Source organism: Tenebrio molitor, chromosome 3 (assembly GCF_963966145.1).
Source record: "Tenebrio molitor chromosome 3, icTenMoli1.1, whole genome shotgun sequence".
Classification (NCBI taxonomy): domain Eukaryota; kingdom Metazoa; phylum Arthropoda; class Insecta; order Coleoptera; family Tenebrionidae; genus Tenebrio; species Tenebrio molitor.
Window position 1 is genome coordinate 16,258,151 of NC_091048.1, and position 13,202 is coordinate 16,271,352.

At 34.2% G+C, this 13,202-nt stretch overlaps 1 protein-coding gene and 1 long non-coding RNA gene across 4 annotated transcripts in view; one reads left to right on the forward strand and one right to left on the reverse strand.

The window, feature by feature from the left end:
- The window catches only part of LOC138126042 (CUGBP Elav-like family member 1), a 313,867-nt gene that overhangs the window by 23,738 nt on the left and 276,927 nt on the right, over positions 1-13,202 (forward strand). The gene's annotated exons all lie outside the window — the stretch shown is intronic.
- The window catches only part of LOC138126047 (uncharacterized), a 217,009-nt gene continuing 206,604 nt past the window's right edge, over positions 2,798-13,202 (reverse strand). The window contains exons 3-4 of one of the 2 annotated variants that reach the window (XR_011157581.1): positions 8,127-9,633; positions 2,798-3,586 (exon numbers count right to left, since the gene is read on the reverse strand). This is a non-coding gene — a long non-coding RNA (uncharacterized lncRNA). The remainder of the gene's footprint in view (positions 3,587-8,126; positions 9,634-13,202) is intronic. The other variant, XR_011157582.1, reaches the window with a different exon arrangement.

Consider the following 13,202-nt stretch of genomic DNA (forward strand, 5'->3'; position numbering starts at 1 on the left):
TACTGGTTAAAATTAATGTACTTATTTCTGTTACACCCTGTATGTAGGTAAGTATATTTCACTTTTAACATGAACAGTACAGGGTTATTCCCCGCGAAAATTTCATGTTATGCAACACAAAATGCAGTTTAAAACAACGTCTAGATTTAATTTTAAATAATTTGTAATTTATAATCCATGATGGAATCATTTTCAATTATTTTAGAGTCTTGTACGGTGAATAACCCTGCATAAAACAACTTAGAAAAAAACAATAATTGTCGAAAATTTAAAATGGATTAATATGCATATTAACTAAATTTTGAAAAAGTATATGGTTGTAAGTTGCACACTTTATATTTTGAATAATTATGTAACAATTATGTCATAAAATACTGCGGGAATACGAATGTCACACTTGATACAGTTTTCGTTAGCTATTCCTTTTCATCTAAGAAAACAATTTTCGAAGTTTATTTTTCGTTAAATTTTATCGTCTATTGTCACGGAAACCAAGTGAAGTGTGTGGGGTCATCTAGTGAAAGCTACATGGCCGGTCCCCGATATTTATTTGCGATAAAACCATTGTAGGAGTCTGATTCAATCTACGTGTGTGCATCAAACACGAGCCATAAATGTGGAAACGGAAATGGAAAAACATCGGTGATTCCCTGAAAGTGACTTGTCCAACGTTAGACCCTTATTGGAAATTTCAAGAATACGTCAATACAATAAGTAACGTAAAGGAACATTTCCAATGTTGCATTTTTACAAGGAAAATGGATTCTTATTATCGTTTTCATAAATTGATTGACGTGAAAAGCTTTTCTGTAAAAGGAGATACGATTTTTTTTACATGACTGCCTACTTTTCTGCGATACTGGGTCTGTTTTGTGCTTTCCAAATCAAGAACAGATAAAATCTGCAGGAAATGTAGGCGCTGATGGGATGAAAGCGATTTACTCTCAAAAAGGATTTGTCGCAAATTTAAAGTGGGACAAAATTAAAGATCATTTCTTCTACGCGGAGTCTTGTTTTGGTATCCGTAGTGCTAACAGCTATTGTTATTTTCAAAAATTTTCGTGATCTTTGAGATTAATGATTTTGTTTATTGGCAATTTTTGTGTTCTTCTGTGTCCCTTTATTTAACATCGAACCGTTAAGAAAATTGATTGGGGTTATCTTCTAGTAAATAACTATAATGTGGCTTTCGCACAAATAGTGCCTCGTTTATCACTCTAGCTTTATATTAAGTCTGTGGACGCGACAGCTTCGTGATATGTCTTCATATTCCATCATTCCAGCCCAATAAGTCCTCTCCGTCCTTATCCCACACGTTTTTGATGCCGCATTTGATTTTCGCTGTTCTTTTCTGTCCATCATTCGTTTACCTCAATAATTCACTTCTTATCTCTTATAGCCGCACTATCACCGCCGTTAACTTTATTGGATTTTTTATTGAAAACAATGGTCTAGGTAATACTAATAGACAAAGTCTTTGTTATACCGTCTTCTTCATTGTTGCTAATCTGTTGGTGAGAGTATTGAATTATCTCGTACGATTTATGCTGGGTGTGACGTCGAATAAAGATGGCAGGCGTCGAAATTTATGGCAGGAAAATTTTATATTTGCGTATCGAAGAAAAATCACGTAGAATTCCTAACTGGATTTCGGCTGTCACATGAACATTACAATCATCAATCTTCCAAAAAATAATATATTCACACACACACATACGCATCCGAAAACACGAATATTCTAGCCTCGACATCAAGAGCACATGTTTCTGACCCTCCATTATGAAGACGTATGCGTCTTATTAATCCCGATATGGCGACGCATGTTTTTTTATTAGTTTAGTAAAACTCGCTTGATCGCCCTTTTTGTGTTTGCCTTCGCCCAAAGTTATTTAGAAAGAAAACATAGAACCGAATAAGTTTCAGTTCGGGTTATTACCCAATTGGTTTATTCAATATATTGGCACGTATGTGAGGGGAGATCTCGAAGTTTGCCCAAAAGGGGTTTTTCGTGTTCCACCGTAACGAAGCTTCTTACATCATGTACAATTACATGAACAACATGTCACATGCGTCTGAAGTAGGTAGTTCAAAAACGAAGACAAAAAAATGCGGAAACAAGAGTTCAAAGCCCTTCCTGTATTTAGTATTCCGACGTTCGTTTGTGGTTGTCGAAATATTTTCCCCAGAAATAAAAATTACAAAACCCAATTCTAAGGACGACTAACGAGCTGAATACAAAGCTCCTGTCCCTGAAAATCTTGCTTCATAACTCAAGTATTTGTAATTTTCACCAGTTTTGACGTGTCATCCTCGTCGGGTGTGTTTGTTTAGAGGGTGAATAGAAAGGGACGTCGAATGATATTATGTCTCCGGCTTAATTGGGGTACGAACGACCAGACTTTAGCGCATAAATCGGACTCGGCAAGTGGATTTGGGTGGGTTTTGCACCAGTATTACACGAACCAGGGCCTCGCTACTATTATTTACGGTCATATAAAGTACAAGTATGAACTGTAAAATGCAGCTTTATGTTCGGCTTTTAGGTTAATTCGATGCGCACAATGGCCGTATGTTTGCCTAACCACCACTTCAATTTAGCCTAATCGTCATTGTTATTTGCTGCTAATACTCACATTTCCAATTACAAAATTGTGGTAAATTTAAAAACAAGGTCCGTAATTCTCCTTTCAGAAAAATATTCCAACAATATTTTTACCTACATATAATAAACAGTATGTAGTAATAATGATAAGAAACGGGGAAACGGCGTTCCGTTACAACTTCAGTAATTTATAGCTTTATTATTTGATACGAATATCCTAATGATATACAAGATGATCTACGAAGTATAGTAGATACTGAAATCCCGAACTTTACAACCGCCAAAGGTAAAAGTATAAGACAATGTTTACATTCTGAAAACTGTTAGACTGTCACAGGAATCATATGCACAAAAACAGACGCATCAAGCCGATTAGCGATTTTCGCGATTTTCACATTTATAATGAAAAAGATACAAAAAGCGGTGCACAGGCCGAGACAAAAAGGCGCGTTCACTTTCATTAATTAAAGTACCCAACACACATTTGAACATCACTTTGGAATCTGCATTTAATGTAGATTGTCTTCGATATCGGATAAATTTTAATATCGAGGCAATTCAAAAAGAATATTACATTTTAAGATTGTTTTTATTCGTAACAATAATACAGATTACAAAAATTGTTCAAAATGCCGCCACTGATTTATCAATGTTCACGAGCACGACGTAACCATGACGCAAGCACTCTACCAAAAATGCCAGGCATTTCACGTATTGTTCTAGTGGAATTTTCTACGCGAACACCAATTTCTTTTACATCGTTCACAAGTTCTGCATACACCAATTGTTTCATGTGGCCTCACACAAAAAAGTCGCAAGGATTTAAGTCCGGTGAACGAGGAGGCCATGGCACTGCGACGTTTCTTCCGATCCATTTGTCGGGATAATTCTTATCTAACCAATTCCTGACAATAACTGCAAAATGTTGGGGCCCACTGTCCAGTAAAAACCGCATGTCACGTCCTACTCGAAGGGGTACATCCTCTAAAAGAAAAATGAAAGAAAAGAAGTTTATTATTAGCAAAGTGCTACCAAATTACAATAACATCGAGTAAACATTAAATAAAGCACAGTTTAACAATTAAATAAATACAGTAAATACAGTCAATATGTAGTATATTACAGAGACAGTCAACTACACTGAAGAAGATAAACTAAAAAAAAAACTAAAAAAAAAACAATTTCCTATTTCTAACACATATGCTCTTTAAAATACAACGTGATCAAGAATGACTGAATCTGTTTGTAACAATAAAAATTTGAATGATTTTGGTACCACTATACTAAACTCATTTCCGGTTGTCAGCTTTGACAGAGTTGACGTTTACCATCAAAGGGGGTCATTTTTGTAATACAGAGTGATCAACAAGGACTGAAGCTGTTGGCAACAATGACAACATGATGAAAATTTCAGTGAAGTTGGTAGCATTACATTTTCAGTTGTCAATTTTGACGGGCAAATTTAAACTTCAAAATCAAGTGTCATTTTTGTATCAATTTATTAATGAAAATGGTTTTTACACTAGAGCAAGACATTTTTATTGGTATGGCGTACTTTCGGACTGGAAATTTTGATGCTGCTAACGGTTGGCAGTATTCCACGGAGCACGGACGATACATTGCACCAATTTCAACAAATGTTCCCCGAGCCAGTTGGTACTTTGGGCGGCGCGGTAGCTTAGTCGCGTTTAGGCAGCATTGCACGAGATTGGTGCAACGTTACCTACAAACAGGTGATGTGAAAAAAGCAAAACCTACTGGCAGAAGATGTAGTTGAGAATGTTCGAGGTAGAATGGAACAAAACCCTCGAAAGTCAGTGCGAAAGCTTTCACTCCAAAGAGGCGTGATTCTTATGTAAAACACACGCATCCAAAGTTCTTTGTTGGGCACGTTTAATGCAGGGCCTAATAATCCTTACCATTAAAAATCCCGTCATTCCTTTTCCTTACTTTACAGGCTTGTCATATGGAAGTTGTCTAACCATTTAAAGAAGAAATTAAAGTTCCAACCTTACAAATTTTCCCGGATCTAATCCCTGCATCCCGCAGACTTTCAGCTCGAAAATAATAACGCATAAAACATGTTTCTGTTTCTCAGGAGGGGCATGCGGGCACGGCCTGTCGCTTTTATGAATATCGAAACAGTGGGCCATTATTAAGTACCGGTAATTACATTTTATACTGTTTTTGGTCGTTTTGTACGTATCGTGTTTTAAAACTACCAACTCGTAACATAACCTAAATTTTTTGACATTCACAACTTGCAGCGGGTGCCAACACTGACGCACAAAAAAATTTCATACTTTGGGAATATTTTGCTTCATTTGCTGCCAACAGCTTCAGTCCTTGTTGATCACGCTGTAGCATAAACAGCATAAACATACCCGACATAACCTATTTTTTTTTATGTCGTGTCAAGTTAAAACATCCGGTCAGTGCCAATTACGAAGCAGAAAAACACCAATATTTATCAATTGTTTCATTGCCAACAGACTCAGTCATTGTTGATCACACTGTCTAAGATGTAGGTACTTTAAATAAGTTGTTACATTCTTTAAGTAGTAACGGTACATACGGTACATCATACATTTCATTTTTAATAATTTAGAATTTATAATCCACGATGGTATCATTGTCAATCATTTTAGATTTTGACATAATAAAAATTGTACGTCAGTTTTTACGCGATTTTATCATGTATTCAAACGATAAAAAACAGGCATGATTCTGATCTTTGGTGAGTGCCATAAAAATGCTGTTCAAGCTGCACATGTTTACTCTCAGAGATATCCACATAGGCCTATTTCTAACGTTGATTTCTTCCAATATTTCTTCTTATAACCTTACATAGAGAACAAAATCTCATTTTGACTTTTAAATGAAACTACTTGGATTCCTTATTTGTAAAACGTTAAACATGGAATCTAGCAATTTGAGCTTTTAGTATTTTGTGTTGCATAACATTAAATTCTACAACGAATAACCCTATAGATAGGCCCTAAAAAATATTGTGTTGTATCAAGGCGATCTTCATTTACCAGGCCATGACACTGACCAAAGACAGTGTGCTATGGAATGGCCTACCACAGTCTGGCAACATTGCTTCACCAACATTTGGTGAAAAAATTCGAAATCCACTAAACCTGTCATTGTCAAATATGAGTGATCTAATTTTGCGACAGTGCAAAAATGCATTATCGCATTGTAATATACAGTTTAAATCCACCTTGGGGACAGAAAAATAACGGTGCTCATTACTGTTATTGATAAGTGATAATGTTTCAGGTGTTCTGCTGTGTTCCGGGCTATTGAAACTGTTTGGTTATAAACTAACGCGAGGTGGGCATTTCCAACATAAATATAACAATTTTGTTCTCCCCATTGCCTAAATCCCACCCCATTTCTTGTAACTTGCTTCCTAGTCTCATTTCAATATTCCTTTTTAAAGCCAAAAGATTTTTGCCAGTGATTGTGTGATCATTACTAATTTTGATTATTTCTTCCCAAAATGTAATTTCTTCGTAATTAGAAGTTATTGGCATCGCGTTTGGTAAAAGTCGCTTCATTTTGTCCCCATTTATATTTGTTCCCCTAAAATATTTAGCACAAGTATGGCTGCTTTTGCGATTTCTTCACTTTTCGATTTTTAAAATCTCTTTCCAAATTGGGTTCGTTTCCTCATTTGATGGAAACTTAAGTACAGGTACAGGTACAGGTAATTTGAAGAAGAAGACGCATAATTTGAGTTGTAATTTGGTACGCAACACTTAAAAGGCGCTTTTAATTCAGTTTGACGAATTTGACCAAGGACTTGTCAAAATTTATTTTAAATGTCGAATTGGTTTCAAAATTTTAGGAACATCGTAGGTCATGGAATGACCTACCAGAGAATGTGGCAACGTAGCCAGTGTCCGGGCCTGTAATTTTAGACCGCCTTGGTTGTATGTTTTATGTGTTCTACATCTGTTAATTTTGTCATATTTTATTGTAATATTAATGACAAAATCAAGTACTTACCTAACCGACCTCCATTATTCAATAATACAAGACTAACAAAACTGACCAGCGCAACGTAACAAAAATCATTTTTTGCTGTGCGCTGTTGATAACAGCTAATTCATTAGTTTCTTTTAATTTATTCGTGCAGTCCTCAAACAATTTTTACGACAATTTTAAAATAAGATTGCTCAAATATCGTAGTATAAAAAAAATGTATTTTTATTCGTAACTATAAATAGGAGTCTATCGCAGGTTCAAATATTGACCACACTTCGTGAATTAGCCTGTATAAAGATTTAAGCAATCAGAATTAGTCTTTGCAATTACGTAATATAAATCTTGGTTTTTAAATGCAACATACATTATGGTGTTAATGTCCCTCAAAAACCTAAATTTAGAATCAAACAATCAAACTATTGCAGAGTACTGATGCATTAGATTTACGTTGAAGATTTTATAATCAAAAATGGGAGTTTTAAGAGATTTAGAAAAAGTCAAATCGTTAATAATAATTAATGTTGTAGTTTAACTTATTAAGTTTGCATCAGTTTTAAAGAGCCGTTATAGAGCAATAAAACAACAACTGAAGAGAGACGAAGAACTATTTTAGGATCAACAATAGTAGTCCCATATTAATTTTAGAACCCTGAATTAGACCAAAGTTGAAACTATATATGTAATTAGATTCAACGTTCTAAAATTCAATAAACGGAATATGATCACATAAATATGACCTTTACTATAAGAAAATTAGAAATGAGTCACTGCGTATAAAAAGTTTTTTAGCAGAATAAAGTGATATATGGCATCGAACTCCCTGTTGTCATCAGCACGTGACTAAGTGATTACACTTTTCCTGTACTGTCCATCTAAAAATGACACGAGCAGCTACTGCCTTTTCCCGAACCGAGGTGTAGAATCGTATGGGCGCATTAGTGGTACAAAACTGATCGAAGATGCTGCAAAGTTTAGAATAACAAGCATTGGAAGTTGCATTGATATTATAAAATAATTCTACTGAGAAGTTAAGTAGCATTTTTAAAGTTGTATTTCTTATAACTTGTGATTCTTCCATTAAAAACCACTACTCAGCAATCTGCTGCATAATTTACTTCAATTTTTTGCGTCACATTATATACATACAGGTCGCTAAAAAGTATGGATACAGCTAAATATTTTCAGAACGGTTTACCAGAACTCGTTGAAATTTGGGACACAGTTAGAAATGTTTAAATTCTATCATCTGAGATTTTTTTCAATATTCTAACCTCATTTATTCTGAAGATACAAGGCTAACTTAATTTTTAACTTACCCGACCAAAGGTGGGTAAGTTATTGTGATCGGTCCAAAATTTCGAATTGCTAATTTCATCAGATCTTTACGTTTTGAGATCCCCTGAGCACATTTATGAAGTTTTTAGAATGATGTCTGTCTTTGCGTCTATCTGTCCCACTTTTCGTTTTCCCACGATTACTCAAAAACGCTTTGACCGATTCCTTTAAAATTTGACCAACACAAACTTACCCGTGGTCTCTCGAGTTGAAAAGCTTTTGGTGTCAATCGGACCACGGGGGGTGGAAGAGGGTGGGGGTAGGTCGAAAAAATAATAAGGGTCATCGACTCGGCTCCATTCCAATTTTTTTTTATATGGCAAGGGGGGTCAAATTTAATATTTTTGAAGAGTATTTTTTTTATGAATTCAGTACTGTAACACACCCACATCGCCGCTATTTTGAAAATCTTTTGTAGCGTAAAAGTTATGTACAGTTAATTTCAAAATTATAGAGTACACCTAAAAAATTCGATTTATTACAGTTTTTTCCACATGTAAAGATGCCTTTTTGAAATTTAAACCTAATATTTTTATATGAATAGGTTAGGTAAGTTTGACAACATAAAACGTCTGTTTTATCCTGCACGGTGTTCTTCGCGATGTTATAATACTGGGATACCCTCCGGATCGACCACCCTTCTTCTAATTTGGAAAGAATGAGCACTTTCGCGTTTTCGGTTAGATTAGGCATTTTGTTTGTCAAAATTGACATTGATCATTGACAAAATATGTAAGTGCATTTCACACTGTGGAAAATTAGGTGTACTCTATAATTTTGAAATTAACTGTATTTATGTATGGCTATTACTACAGTGTGGAATAAAATGATTTACATCTAGTTACCTTTGGAATTTTTGCACATGTAAATTTTCCTGTACCGCTCTACTTTTTTTTTGAAGTGCCGAACTATTAGTTCTGTCAATAAATGTCATCAATCGAATTGACAATTGTTACAATTTACTAAATTGAATTAACAAACGTTGGTGGCCACTTTCAACACTAGCTGTGACTTGCTTTTGTTAGCTCCTTTTTAATTTCAATCTCTACTTTGCATTCATATCATCCTTTCGCAATAAATCACATTTGGCTTTCTTTTTTTTGTAGAGCGGCATTTCGTATTTTTACACGGGTAATGCAAAGGTAACTAGATGTAAATCATTTTATTCCACACTGTATTTTATCGATAGATTTTTAATATTTAATTTTTCTTGTCTAACAGAACCAGAATATAATTTTAAAAGAATTTAGGTACAACTTTTTTACTCTACAACTTTAGCATTTAAGATTTTTTTGGAAAATAATTAGGGGAGCCAATATCCGAGGATTTTTACTATTACACGTAAAGTTCCTATGTACCAAAATCCATTCTACGCCCTGTATAAGAATGTTAAACATGTACTCCGCTAGTATTACTTTTTTCTGTTCCGGTATCGGATTATTCCTGACCTTAAACACCTCAACAAAATATTTTTGGTGCCATAAACGATTTAAGGAACTGGGTCATATTGGTAAACGTCCAGGACAAGGAAAGGAAAACGTCTGAAAGGACATCCATTAAGTGGGAAATCATGTGGAAATTAATACAGAAAATCCGATGGTGTCAATGAAAAAATCCTTCTTGAGATGCGGGCAAATGATTTGGTTGGCAAATGGTGGAAGAAGATCCGTAACTAAGGTGATAAATTTCAAAAAGGTCATCTGCAAATAATAAATACGAATGACTGAAATGGAATCGACAATAATTACTACAATGTATAGGAGATAAGTAAAATAGTTTTTACCGACTAAAAACTATTTATTTAAGAGGTTCAAAATGTCAAAATGATTGAATGTGGTTAGTATCCATTGTTCTTCTATCATTCATAGTCGACGACAAAAATTTTATCTTTGATGGTATACAGCAGAATTTGTGCAATAAGCTTTACTGAAATAGTGCACAATTTACAGTATTTGGTAGTTCCTTGTGAATCTGATCCTGTGTTTCGTGAACTGTATACAGCATTTCAACTAAAATTTAACAATTTTACGAATCTCTCGTTTTCTAAAAACACCAAAATATATCATTTCAGAAAAGGTACCAATGTAGAATACCTGGTAGGCTGAAATTTAATTAATCTGTTTCGCTGCGTATTTTTCAAGTACTCGTTTATGGTAAACATCTAATCAATGCAATAAGTATAGTATCGAGCAGGTATGTGCCAGCTAGCAATAGATTGCCTTTCGCCATCTTATTACATACTCGTAGTTGCAGCTATGACAAAATTAAAGCCAACTCTTTGTTCAGATTTGCAGTAACTGCCGTCATTTTTTTTAAATACTGTGCTATCTGTGTTTGTTAAATCTTTAGGCATGTTATACAGAGTCGATAAAAAGTATGGAAATGGTAAATATTCCGAAACCGGTTTATCGGTTATACCTTGAAATTTAGTATAAAGTTAGGGGAAATTAAGTTTTGTTATTTGAAATTACATATTTCAATTTTTTGTAATTTGCCTCCATTTTTTTTTTCTAATAGACATATTAACGAACGCGACGTCATCTCCGATGTCATTATAGCCATTAATTCACGCAACATTTTATGAAAATTTCTAGGTTGGCAAAGCTTGATACGGAATTATTTTGTCATGCATGTCAGTTTAAATTAGAAAATGTGTCAAAAACAGGAAGTGTTCAGTGGAAAAATTTGGCCGTATTTTTTAGCAATTTCACGTATTTCAAGGGGCGTACATGCAAGATTATCTTGATTATCTTCCATATTCGTGTTTTGTGACAGAATTTGGATAAAACAAACGGGGACTAGATCAAACGTTTACTTTTAAAATTAAGACATTACCAACCGCCACAAAAATCCCTAAATCGACTAAAGTAAACATGTTTGTTTAAAAACGGCTTGAAAAGGACAAATTACGAAAAATAGTAAAAAAAAACTCGTTTCATAAGACCTTGAAGCACTCATTCTTTAAATTAAATCGTGGCTACGCACTCGTTTTTTAAACTTGAATTCGTGCTTCAAGACTGGTCTTATGAAACTTGTTTTTTAATATACTACTATATAATCATTTATTTTTGGAATATAATGGAACTGTTTTTTTTTTGTTTTTGTTATACATATATTTATCTAATCCCGTGGGATAAATGACACTTATCCCACTCATTTAAGTGGAATAAGGAACTTCATTACCTGACGCATTTCATTACTCCACTCAGTGGGATAAGCGAGCTTCATTACCCCACTCAGTGGGATAAGTAGGTCATTATTCCACTGAGTGGTGTAATGAAACTGGCGGAAATAAATGAGATTTACCTCTTTTTTTTAATTCGGGGCGGTCTTAGATAAAATTTTGTACATAACACGTGGGCTAAAGCATATTACAGGAAACTCGTGTGATTACAGATGAACTCGGGCTAACACCCTCGTCATCTGCAATCTTCACACTCGAATCCTGTAATATTGCTTTTATCCCACTAATTGTGTAAATAACTATTACATTTTGTAAAAGACCATTTTTCATGAAAACAGTACAGTGGAGTTCTGCCGTATACCTATAACCGTATAACTTATTCAGAAAACTCCCGTGACATTTACTGTCATTTGCAATTTTATATGTAAATTTTTTAGTTTATTTCATAAGTACACCTAATACACTCCCCACAACAATTATCGCCTAACATATGTTTATACATGTAAAATATAAACTTTAACTTTTTTTTTCTGTGTTATCCTTCCGAGAATGAAATTGTATAAAATCCACATTGCACATATCAACATAAGGAGTTACAGTCATTGATTAATTCGCTCTAAAGTATTGTGGTAAACGAGATGGTTCTGCAATGTCTTGAATACAGTCAATAAAAATTGACACAAGCAATGCAAAAATCAATTATCATTCCAATATAGGGTTGAAATCTTCTTAAAGATTAAATTTAGTCTATGTATACCAAATGTTTGCAGACCATTTGCTATATATTTAAGAAACAAAGTGATGCGATAATTGTTGTGCGGTGTGTATTTTAATTTGCTGTACACAGGACCTGATCATCCTTTTACCGCCTCAAATTTCAAAAGATCATTAATTATATTATTTTGAGAAACTCGAAATGTCAAAAATGTCGGGAGTTTTGTGAATGGCTAATAAGTATAACACATCGCGTCGTGTAACCAAGGGCGTATCTTCGAAAAGGTTATTCAACATATTTTGAAGAAAACCTAAAATATGAAGCCCAATTAGACGATCTCCACTATTCTTGCCCATAAGTTCATTAAAATCTATTTTTGTCAATCGCATTCATGTCGTAATGAATGTGGAAACATCTATACGTAAAGCAAGCTCTCTTATATTCAAAGTTATCTCTTCTTCAATATCAAAAAGCAGTCACATTTTGCACCGTCCAGATCTGGAGTTACTACATTTTACATGTTCACGCATTCGCTGAACAGTCACCATAAATGTACGCGAATCGGGCATATTTCAATGTGGAAATAGTTACAAATAGATACAAATGGGTTCAGTGCGTTACCGCTACAATTCGAACACAAAAACCTTTACTCAGCGAGTCAGCGTGATTATTTTAACACTGATGACTAGTGATTATTGTTCTATCTGCGGAGTGTCAAATAGAGGCTTGAAAAATATAAAAAAATAGTCATTTGCAGAAATTGTTATTTTCATATGAGTAGCGCTGTCAGATCACTTTTCAGGTATGAGGCCAAAGTTTGAAGCACGAGGCGTCAGTCAAGTGATAAAACAGGCCGAATACCTCAAAAGTGACAGCGCACGAATATTGAATAATGTATTTCGTGTTCGTTTGGGCAAAGTCTTAAAACACATTAATTAATTGTAAATTTTGAGGTTATCTTTGACAGATGTCAAGTTAGGTATATAAACTGAAAAGTTTATACAGAGTGATCACAAAAAAACGCCCCAGCTTATATCTCCCTTATTTGAAATCCGATTTCAACAAGCGATACATCAAATTAAAGCAACCCTACCTTGCAAGGGTTAAGGGTCAATTTAATTTTTTTAAATAGCAACATACAGTTTTTTTGGTACAGTTAGATTCATTATGTTTGTCTGAGTTCAAAAATATAGCACACCCTGTATATTTAAATGTTATTCTAATTTTTAATTCTATTAGGAGCAAGTAGAACTTTATTCGTAACAGGCCATGAATTACTTATGAAGACATTTTTGTAGCCAAAGAAATAATTTTTATTTGTTAATACAAACAATAAAAATAACAATAAACATTTTTCAACGGAACTGTTC